Genomic DNA, 9893 nt, shown 5'->3' on the forward strand with positions numbered 1-9893 from the left:
GTTGAGAGGCTTTGGTGTCAGTGTGTCTGTGTCCTGTGGAGGAGGCAGCACAGCAGCACACAGGGCTTGCCTGCAGCTCCTCTGGGCACACAGCCCTGGGATGGAGCCCCAGGGTTTGCTGCTTTTGCTGGGAGAAGCTCATGGGGCTGCAGGAGCTGGGCCATGGGGCTGCCTCTCAAATCCCATGTCCTGTTCCCATTGCTGCCTTGCATCAATTTATGTTCAGCTTGTGGCTTCTGCCCTTTCTTCTTTCCTGCCAGGTCTATTGTGCTTGCTTGGCTTACCAAACCCTACAGCAAAGGCCATCTCCCCCTGAGCAGATGTGAAGGGCACTGCAGTGAGTGGTTGGTGCATTTTGCTCGTGCCTCCTCACTGGCACCAGCCTGGCCGTCCCCAGCATGGGCACTGCCCACGTGGCACGTCCATCCTTGCTGTGCAATGGGAATGGCAGTGCTGCTCCTCCCTGCTGCTCCTCTTCCCCTGGGGTCTTCTCCCCATCCTGGAGATCAATACATGCTGCTAAGAATTGCTAACTAAGCTCCAAGTCTTGAAAATGGACATAATGGGCTTCTTTCTCCCTGCTTGGATCCCTTGTTCAGTGCAACTCCCCTGTCCCTCCCTTGGCATTTGGCCATTTGTGGGGTTCCTGTAGGTTGATGATTATTGAGTTGTGTTCATATTGCATCACAGCATCCTTGGAAGTGATGCCACTTGCCACAAGGACAGGAGGTGGACAGAACATTATGTAAAGAAAATTAATCCTCCTGTGGTGGGAGTTCCCCAAAATGACAGAAAATCAAGGCAATAAATTAAGTGCATAAATATTTGCATCAAAGTCTAAACCTGCAGGGCACACAAAAAGAACACATATTGTTAAATCTCCCATTTTTTATCAGATAGGGCCGTTATTGCATTGTGAAGGATATATACTTTTCCCCTTATGAGGAGGAGAGAACTGTGCAGCACCAGTAAATCAGGTTATAAATTGCTGAGATACATAAGGCTTGATTCTGAGCCCAGTGGAGCTGAGGTCCAGGCTCTCCTGGCTGAGAAGGTGTGCATTTGGGTTCATTCTTGCCCCTCTCTATTTCCAGTTGCCTAGAAGAAAATAAAGACTTAGAGCATTACAGATGGTGTTGTTTAGGGAAGTAGGGGCCAGTTTTTGGTTATAAATAGGGATTATTTGGGAAAAGCAATGGACATGCAGTGTTGATCAAATGCTGAGGCTGTGTCTTAGCTTTGGGAATGTCCCGAGCAGAGCAGTCTGGCACTGAGTGAGCAAACCTGCTGCAGCTGCAGTATTTGGAATGAGGGCCAAATTCATTTGTGAACAATCTGAAGGGGAAAATAACCAGCAGATTTTATTGTCAGCTATTTCTGCTGCAGAAATAGAGGAGGCCACAGCAGTGAGCACCTCACACCCCTGTGGGCTTTCCCCCCTTCAAAATCATGTAAGCTGGTCCAAAAATCAAGGGCAGGATCTGCCTTCTGTGAGTTGACACACTGTGAGAAATCCAGTGTTATGTTCTCTGCACTGAAGAATATATTTACATCTAGATCATGTTAGGATTAAAATCAGACTGATCTTTCAGTTTAATGGTTAAATGGAGAATAATAAAACACTTCTATGAGTTAATGTGGGGCTGATAAACAAAAAAAAAATAGGAAAAGAAACAGCCAACAGTTCCCATTTGGGATCAAACAGGATTATTTATTTGTCAAATTGAAATAAAAATTATGTTTGTCTGGGGTTTTTTTTCTGTTATTGCTGTCTTTCATTCTTTCTTAAAACAGACATTAAACTCAATTCCACAGGAATTTACTTTAGAACCCAGCAGTAAGGTTAAAAGCCGAGATATTGTGTGTTTTACCTGAAGAGAGAAAATATTCCTGCAGTGTTGTGGGGGGTGAGAAGCAGAGATGTGCTGGAGCTGAAGGGCAGGGATCACAAGCCCTGAGCCAGCATGTGAGCCCTGCCCAGGCTCCTGCTCTGCCCATCCCTCAGGTGCTCCAGGTCTGGGGGTGAGTGGGGCTGAGTGACAAGAGGCCAGTCCTTGCCATGGGGAAAGCAGATTTGTGTTAATAGTTTACAGGAGGAAATCCTCATTTCCTCCAGAATACAGCAGGAAAAGCCCCAGCTCTTCGTGGCTCTCTGTGGGACACAGGGCTGGGTGCTGCAGGGTGTGCAGGTGAATAGGACTGAAGAAAACAGAGCCATTGACCTGGGTGGGTTTTTGGACTGTTTTCAATCAATAAACCTTTAAATGTTGGTGAAATCCTTATAAAATGGTGCTGAGCCAAGTTTCTCTGGATGGGAAAGACTCAAGGTTCATGGAGGAATGTAAATTGTCACTATTTCTTTATGTATTTCTTCCATCCCTTTAATTCAGGATTGAAAGAGTTAATATAAATTGGACTAATTTTTTGCTCTGCCCTCAGATTTTTTTTTTTTTGTAATAAGAGTAACATTAGGTATATGAATTCAGTGATGTTTTGCTACAAATACATTTGCCTACAAAGAATGTACTGAGGATAAAAGAGTCCAGCAGAGTTAGATTTGATCTAGAGGACTAAAACATCCACAGTTACCACCTGAAGAAAAAATATTTTCTTTTCCTACTCTCTGCAACCTCCCAGAGCTTTTCTGGGAGCATTAGGGCCACTGCTGGTCTTGGGGGCTGTTTCTCAGCCCCTGAGATGGTACAGGTGTTAGACAGTGGAAATGACAGGTTTTGCCTGTCTGAAGGAATCCAGAACTGATTTATTCCATCTAAAAGAGTTGTGGGGTGTGCACAGAGCAGAGGTCCAAGGGGAGCATTGCTTCTTCATCTCCTATGTTCCCCCACCCTGCAGGCACCCTGTCGAAAAACATGTAGAAAATGCCATTCTCCTTTGGGAAACTTTATTATAACTGTGCCCTTAAATGGAAAGATTTTGAATCAAAGCTATTTCCACAGGAACTAAGAATTCAGAGTGTTTATTTATCTCCTTGTCACTAATAAAACCAAATTGCCTGTTAAAAATAGTCCTTGTGCCTTATGCAAACAGGCAGGGGATGATGCAGCAGGCAGGGAATGAGACTGGAAAATGAGTGATCCCAAAATTACTTCTCTGTCTGCCACAAGGTTTGGGAAAGGTCTCAGGTCTCTGCTTTGCTGTGTGAAGCCTTGGGGCCAGAGCATCCTCCTGCCAGGAGGTGTTTGCTGCTGCCTGGGATGTGCCAGCCCTGTGGTCATTCCAAACAACCAGGCTGGGAACCAGCTGTGCTCTTATGCAAACATTGTTAGTGCCAAAACCTCAACCAGCACTTGGGCTCCCAGGATGGCAATCTCCTCAGGAGCTGGTCAATTGAATAGAGCAATTCCTGTGAAAACGAGTCATTTATCTCCCATTAGGTGTGATTTTTTATACCAGCCCCTCCTGTCAGACCCAGCACATATCTCAGGGGTGCTGGGGCCACTCCTGAGTACCAGGAGCTGAAGAGAGGAGCCCCAGAGCTCCTGCCCCTGCCAGCTGCACCCTGCTAAACAACAGCCACGGTGTCTCCAGTGGGAGAAAAAACCAAAATCACTCCATGTGCTGGAGCTACCTGATGGGTTATTCAATATTGTGTAGCAAGCTGCAAGCAGGAGGAGCAGCAGAGCTCTTACATCCCTCCTTGGATCAAAGGTCTTGGTAAAGCTCCTGGTGGGTCACAGGAGGAATGAGGCTCAAAGTGCAGGAGCAGGAGAAAGGATGGGACAAACCTGCAGAAGCAGCATGGCCCGAGCCCACACTTCATCTTTCAGCTTCTCCCCAGGCACATTTGCTTTCTAAAGCTTCATTTATGCCCAGCTAAAGTAACTCAGGCCCTGCAGGGACAGACAGGAAGAGGCAATGCTGGAGCACATGGAAAATGCATGAGGGAACTGCTACACAGCCTTGCATTTGCAAAATGTTTTTAAACTGCTTGTTTGTCAGCGTGTAAATGCAACACTGAAAATCATTAGGAATAACAGCAGCAGGAAGCTGTGGACATGACCAACAACTGGCCTGGGACCATTCAGCTTTATCCACTGAGCTGAATCTGGGATTGTGTCCTTCTGAGGGTTTTCTTCATGTGACACAGGCATCACCCAAAGGACTGTCACCGTTTCAGAGACACCAGTGCCTGTCCCTTTCCATATCTCTGTATGTGTGTCCCCAGCATGCTGCAGCTCTGTCCCCACTGCAGGCAGGAAAGCCCTGAGGCAGCTCATGGGGCACATGCTGATATTTATCCCTTTGCTGGTATTGATTACTCCCTCAGGGACTTCCAAATAATTCAGTGTGAATAACAGCATCCAGAGAGTGCAGCTGCAGTGACTGGTGATGCATCAGACCTGAGGGAGAAGAAAAGAGCCTTCCCTGGAAATTTTCATGCATGGACAGGTGCTCTGCTGTGTGGGTGGACATATTTCACCACCCTTGCCATGCAGTGATGGATGGGTGACAAAACACCTCCCAAAAAGACAGAATAGGAAAGTCACAGCACAAAAGAGCTTTGATGAGACTTACCTAACTATGAAGCAAACCCCAGTGCAGGGCAGGGTGACCACGCTGGGATTTAGGAGCACACCCTGGGGTCCCCAGCCAGCAAAGGCTTCTTTCACTTCTGATACATTCTGATGCTGCAGCTGATTTCCCAGTTAGGTTTGGAGATGACAGGGCTGTCACTCAGCTGTGCTTTTCCACAGTAGTTTAAAAGTCAGATAGTAAGCAAAACTCCCAAGCTCCTGATGACACCTGTCTCAGGAGGGAGTTTTCTCACCAAAATATTGACTGGTGTTCTGCTAAAAGGGATATATTAAACGCCAGGTCTCCAGGTAACTCTAGCCCCAACTTTGCTGAAATCCAGAAGAAAAGGGGATTCCTTGGAATTATGTGTTGCTGAAATATTCTCTGGGGTTAAGGTAAATGAAAAGCTTTGTCCTCACTTGATCAGAAATGTCACAGAGAGTATTTAATGCCATTCAAAGTCTTTCAGCTCTACAAGAGGGGGTTTGAACCTTCATTCACCAAAAGTTGAGCTCATAGAACCTGTATTACCATTTCCCACTGAGCTCCCAGAGAAGAAAATATTAAGAACTAGTGAAAACCAAACTAAACCAAAAATACCCCAGACTTACAGACAATGCTCTCCCTCTAGCATGCTGTTGAGGTGATTTTATTAGCCTTTAAGGAACTGTGTCTCATATTTCCCCCATCCCTCCTTACTTTATAAATACTCTAGAAGACCTTCAAGAGTTGGTCCCGAGTCCTTCATCATGGACAGGAACTTTCACAGCGCTGCAATTCTTCCAGTGCGTCAGAAAAAATTCCTTTAAACGTTCCCCGGTGTAACTCATGCGAATTAGTCCTGCTGCTGGTTGTGGGAGGAGAACCACTTGCAAAGCAGGGAATGAATCACTTGAAAATGAATATTAAGCTCGTTTGGAAATGAAACCAAAAGAACTGAGTCAACACAGACTCTCCTCCCCGTGGGAGACAGAGCTGCTCGGGGTGGCAGCAGAAATCCCCGTGGCACAGCCCGGCCATGCTGGGGGTGCGCAGCATCCCTGCCCAGCCTGGCTGCACCGTAACCCCCACGTGCCCTGGCACCCCTTCCTGGCCTCCCCTGGCATCATTCCTGGCCTCCCCTGGCACCCCACGGCAGGGCTGAGCCGAAACAAAGCGCTCCCAGTCTTCACTCCGCTCCCCAGGGCCGTGCCCCCACATCCTCCCAGGGGAATGGATCTCTGCCTGGGGCAGCATCAGGCTGCTCCAGGACTCCTGTTCATCCCATGCAGGCACAGGGGGCAAGGCAGGATCCTGCACGCTCCAGGGTGTGTGGGATGGCTGTGCTGCTGCCACCCTGCCAGGCTCTCTGGGCTGCCCAGGGGGATTTTGGCAGTGATGGGTGCTTTTCCGTGGGAGCTGCTAGGTAATGCTTGGGGTTCTGTGCAGCCACACTACAAAACAGGGATGAACTTGTCAAAAGACACAAACTATATTGTAATGAAATGTGGACATGGAAAGGGGCCAGACTCAGCTCTTCTTTTCACAGCAATTTGAGTTATTTCTATGTAAAGTTAATGACTTTGTTGTTTATTCAGCTCAAGCCATCTAAAATAATAAAAGAATTAGAGGGAGAGAAGGAAGTTAAAGGTGGTCAGAAATCCAGCCAAAACATTCGGCAAATAAAGAAACCCAGCCTGCCTGTGTGTGAGCGGCAGTATTTGGGGTTAATGACACTTTTTGTCCAGACAGGAGCAGAGAAAAGGAAATTATCAAGACTTAAAAATATTGCTGTAATGTGAACTGCAGTTCTCAGCCAGCTCTTGTTCTGAAGTTATTTATTTGCCATGACTAATTTGCAGATTCAAATGCGGTCACTGCCTCACACGTGGCAGTGCCGGGGCTCTCTGGGCACCGGGGCTGGAGGCACTTGGAGCCCAGCAAGGGAGCTCTGCTGGTTCCCATGGGCAGTGCCAGCCCAAAACCAAAGCCATCAACACTGAGCTCCTCAAATGCATTTCCCAGGCGTGCAGGGATGCTCACACAACACTGGCGTGTGGATGCAGACTCAGATCACTGCCTCACTAATTCTCATCTTGCCCTGTTTGGGTTTTTTTCTTTTTTTCGATTAATCAGCCCATGGATGCAGAGAAGCCAAGTGTCTTGACAGCACAGAGGTAATTTGGGAAGGGCAGGCAGGCTGCAAAGCTCCCAGCAGAGGGACCAGCACTTGGCTCAGCTTTGCTGTTGCCCCTGGTTTTAGGGTAAATATGTTCTTAAGTTTGTTCAGCCAACCATCACTTCCCATTTTCCGTGCTCGGAGAGCAGGATGAGGCAGGCAGCACTGCAAACACAGGTGGTTTAAGGGTTGTCTCCACCCAAAATCTCCTCTGTGAGGGGTGACGAGGGTATGTCCTGATGCCCCTTTCCCATCACAGACAGTCTCTACATCTGCGTTTAATTAAGATGAGAATGGGGGGCTTGGGGGAATTCTGGATTTATTTCTGGCAGTTCCACTTTCAGATTCCTTTAGTTCTGTGTGACAGACACTGGGCATGAGCTGAGATGCACCAGGCTGAGAGCTGAGCTGAAAATAAACCTGGAGTGTCGCTGTTGTGTCAGTCTCCTGTTGATATTTCTTGGTTTGTTTTATCTTTGAGGCCATCTTTGAGGCCAGTCAAGTGTGGGGGGAAAAAACAAAAAAGAGAGAATGTTGCTTTTTGAGGCTGGATTAAGTGTGAGCTGGTACAAATCATGTCACTTCACTGAGTGGATTCAGAGCATTACAATCACTGTGATGCTGGTGCACACTCATGCTCATGAACTCTAAATAAGAACTACACAGCTTGTGCTAATTCTTAATGCATTATTATATTGATACCGATTTAACTGATATTAATTAATTAAAGGAATGGACAAACTAAATCAGCACTTACCTATCCATGTGAAAGAAAGGGGCTGTGTTGCAGCGTGGAGTCAGCAAGTAGCTGAGTGCTGGCTCCCCAGGGAGACACCAGGGGAATGTGAGGTGTTGATCCAGTGGACATTGGGTTAGGGACTTACTGGATCTATGGAGAGAAGGACCAAATCTGACAAAAAAGCTCCTGATCAGGGAAAGAAATCCATGTTTTTAGGTGCATTTGGACCTTGCATGATTTGCCTGGGGGTGTAAGGTCTCTGCAGGGAGCAGGTCACAGCTGCATCCCCAGTCCATGATGGGCTGTGGTGGTCCCTGGGCTGTCCCTCCCCAGGGACACCTGCCTCCCCCATGGCTTGGCTGGTCCTGCTGTGCCCAGGCTGCTGGGAAGTAGCTCACAGCACTTTTTCTTTTTTACTGGAGGCAAAAAGTAATTTCTTCCTCTGAAGGCCAGGGCTGGAGCCATCCTCTGCTAATGAATGCAAACCATCAGTGAGCAGTAATGGAAAATCGGGGATGATGTGGCAGGCAGTAGCTTGCTTTCATGGCACCAGAAAAGCCCTTTTAAATTTAAATTTAGCAAAGAATTTAAAGCATATATAGGCAGACTCTATTAGAAAGTGAAATATTTGATCTTGGCTATTAATCTGTTATAAGAATACTTTCATTTCCCTGCCATGTGTATCCAGTGATAGACATTCATAAATGAGATCACATTAAAATGTACTTTATGTTTCTAGTCAAATCTCTTTTATTATTATGCAAGTCCTAGTTAGGGAAGAAAAAAACAATTACAGAAGTAGACTTAGAAGAGCACATTATTTTAACTCATTTATACAAGCAAAATACTGCTCCTACTTGAAGGCTGTGCGTGGTACACTACTAAACAGCCTGGGAAAAGGTTGCTCCATTGCAGCCATGCTACCACATTTGGGATAATTTATGGCCAGTGGAAATACAAATAGAGTCTAAAGACTGCTATGTGTATATAGACACAGATATATATACTTGTTTTTATATGGAGTATATTCATATAAAAATATTCATATTGAAGCACTACATTTGGCCTCTGTCTTACTGAAGTCAAATATATTTTAGGGATGGTCCATAATTATTGTGAGCTGTCATTTTTGACACACTGCTCCACAAGCAGACAAGTGTTTTAGGAAATTTCCATGTGCCCAGGGAGGCTGGGAGGCTCTGCTGCCCTGGTGCTCCCTGTGGACACGAGCAGGGATTGTGTCAGCCCAGCTGGGTCAGTGGCTGAGGGCTCTGCAGAGCTGCACTGCCTGCTCTGGTGGAGGCATTAATTCAGAGAAGAGACCACTGGCAGCCTGGAACCAGCACAGAGCATCATGATGGATGTTTCAGGGTGAGAAGGAAAAAGTGTTTTACATCTTATAACTCACTTTGGCTTATTAGGCACAAATGTCTGTTTAAACCTTCAAATCTGGGCACCCAAACCGTGTCATAATCCTGCCACATTTTGAACATCTTTTCACTCCATTCAAGCAGCCTGACAGAGAGCCAGCAGGGGCCACAGCATCTGCTATCACACTGCTGGAGCAGAAGGCTTTGCTTCCAGATTCACCAGTGCTGTGGATCCAAATGCTTCCCCAGGATGGGGCAGCCATGGTGTACAGTGAAGGTGTACACTGACATTGTGCTTTAGCTGAAAAGTCCAGTCTGGTGTTTCCAGAAGAGGGTGCAGCTCGAGGCTTGAATCTGCAAAATGCAGGATACTCTTGGGTCATGTTAATGTTATTAATAAATTAACCTGAAACTCCTTGCCTGTGAATTTAGAATCCTGGCATGACTCTGCTTTGCTTGAGAGCTGGCCAGAGCAAGCTGGTGCTTGGGAATTTACTCCAGGACATGAAGTGTCTGAGCCTTGTCCCCCCAGAGTCTCCCAGCTGCAGGTTCAGCCCTTCCCCATCCAGGTGGGATTCACAGTTGGTGCCTCAGCTGTGCCCTTGCTCAGAGCCCTGCAGTCAGGGCAGGGAGCAGCCAAAAGGCTGATTTGACACCAGAATAGCCACAATCATCTTTCCTGGAACAATGAAAAATTGCCATCCATATATGGTTTTAACTTTAATACAACCTCAGGATCTCATTTTTTTAAATCATTCAGAGACAGTGAAGATTTGCAGCTGTTTTTGTTTGTGAAGCCTCAGATTACCAACAGCCTCTGATTTTTAGAAAATAGGCTACAGATTCTTTAGCAACAGATGAGGAGATGCTAAGTTTCAAAATCCCCATTGTTAAGGCAATTAAATACCTTGTTCCTGTTGCACTTGGTTTACTGTGCAGCTAATGGCAAACTGTTTTGCCCTGGGTCTTGTGTCATTGTGTGAATTAAGCATGTTCTAGACTATAAGTAATAATTACAGTAAGAGGCCTTAGGCATGGCAGATGCAGGGATGTGGTGGTGGTGTTTGCAGCAGATGGAGAGGCACAGCCT

Source organism: Lonchura striata, chromosome 14 (assembly GCF_050655825.1).
Source record: "Lonchura striata isolate lonStrDom1 chromosome 14, ASM5065582v1, whole genome shotgun sequence".
Lineage (NCBI taxonomy): Eukaryota > Metazoa > Chordata > Aves > Passeriformes > Estrildidae > Lonchura > Lonchura striata.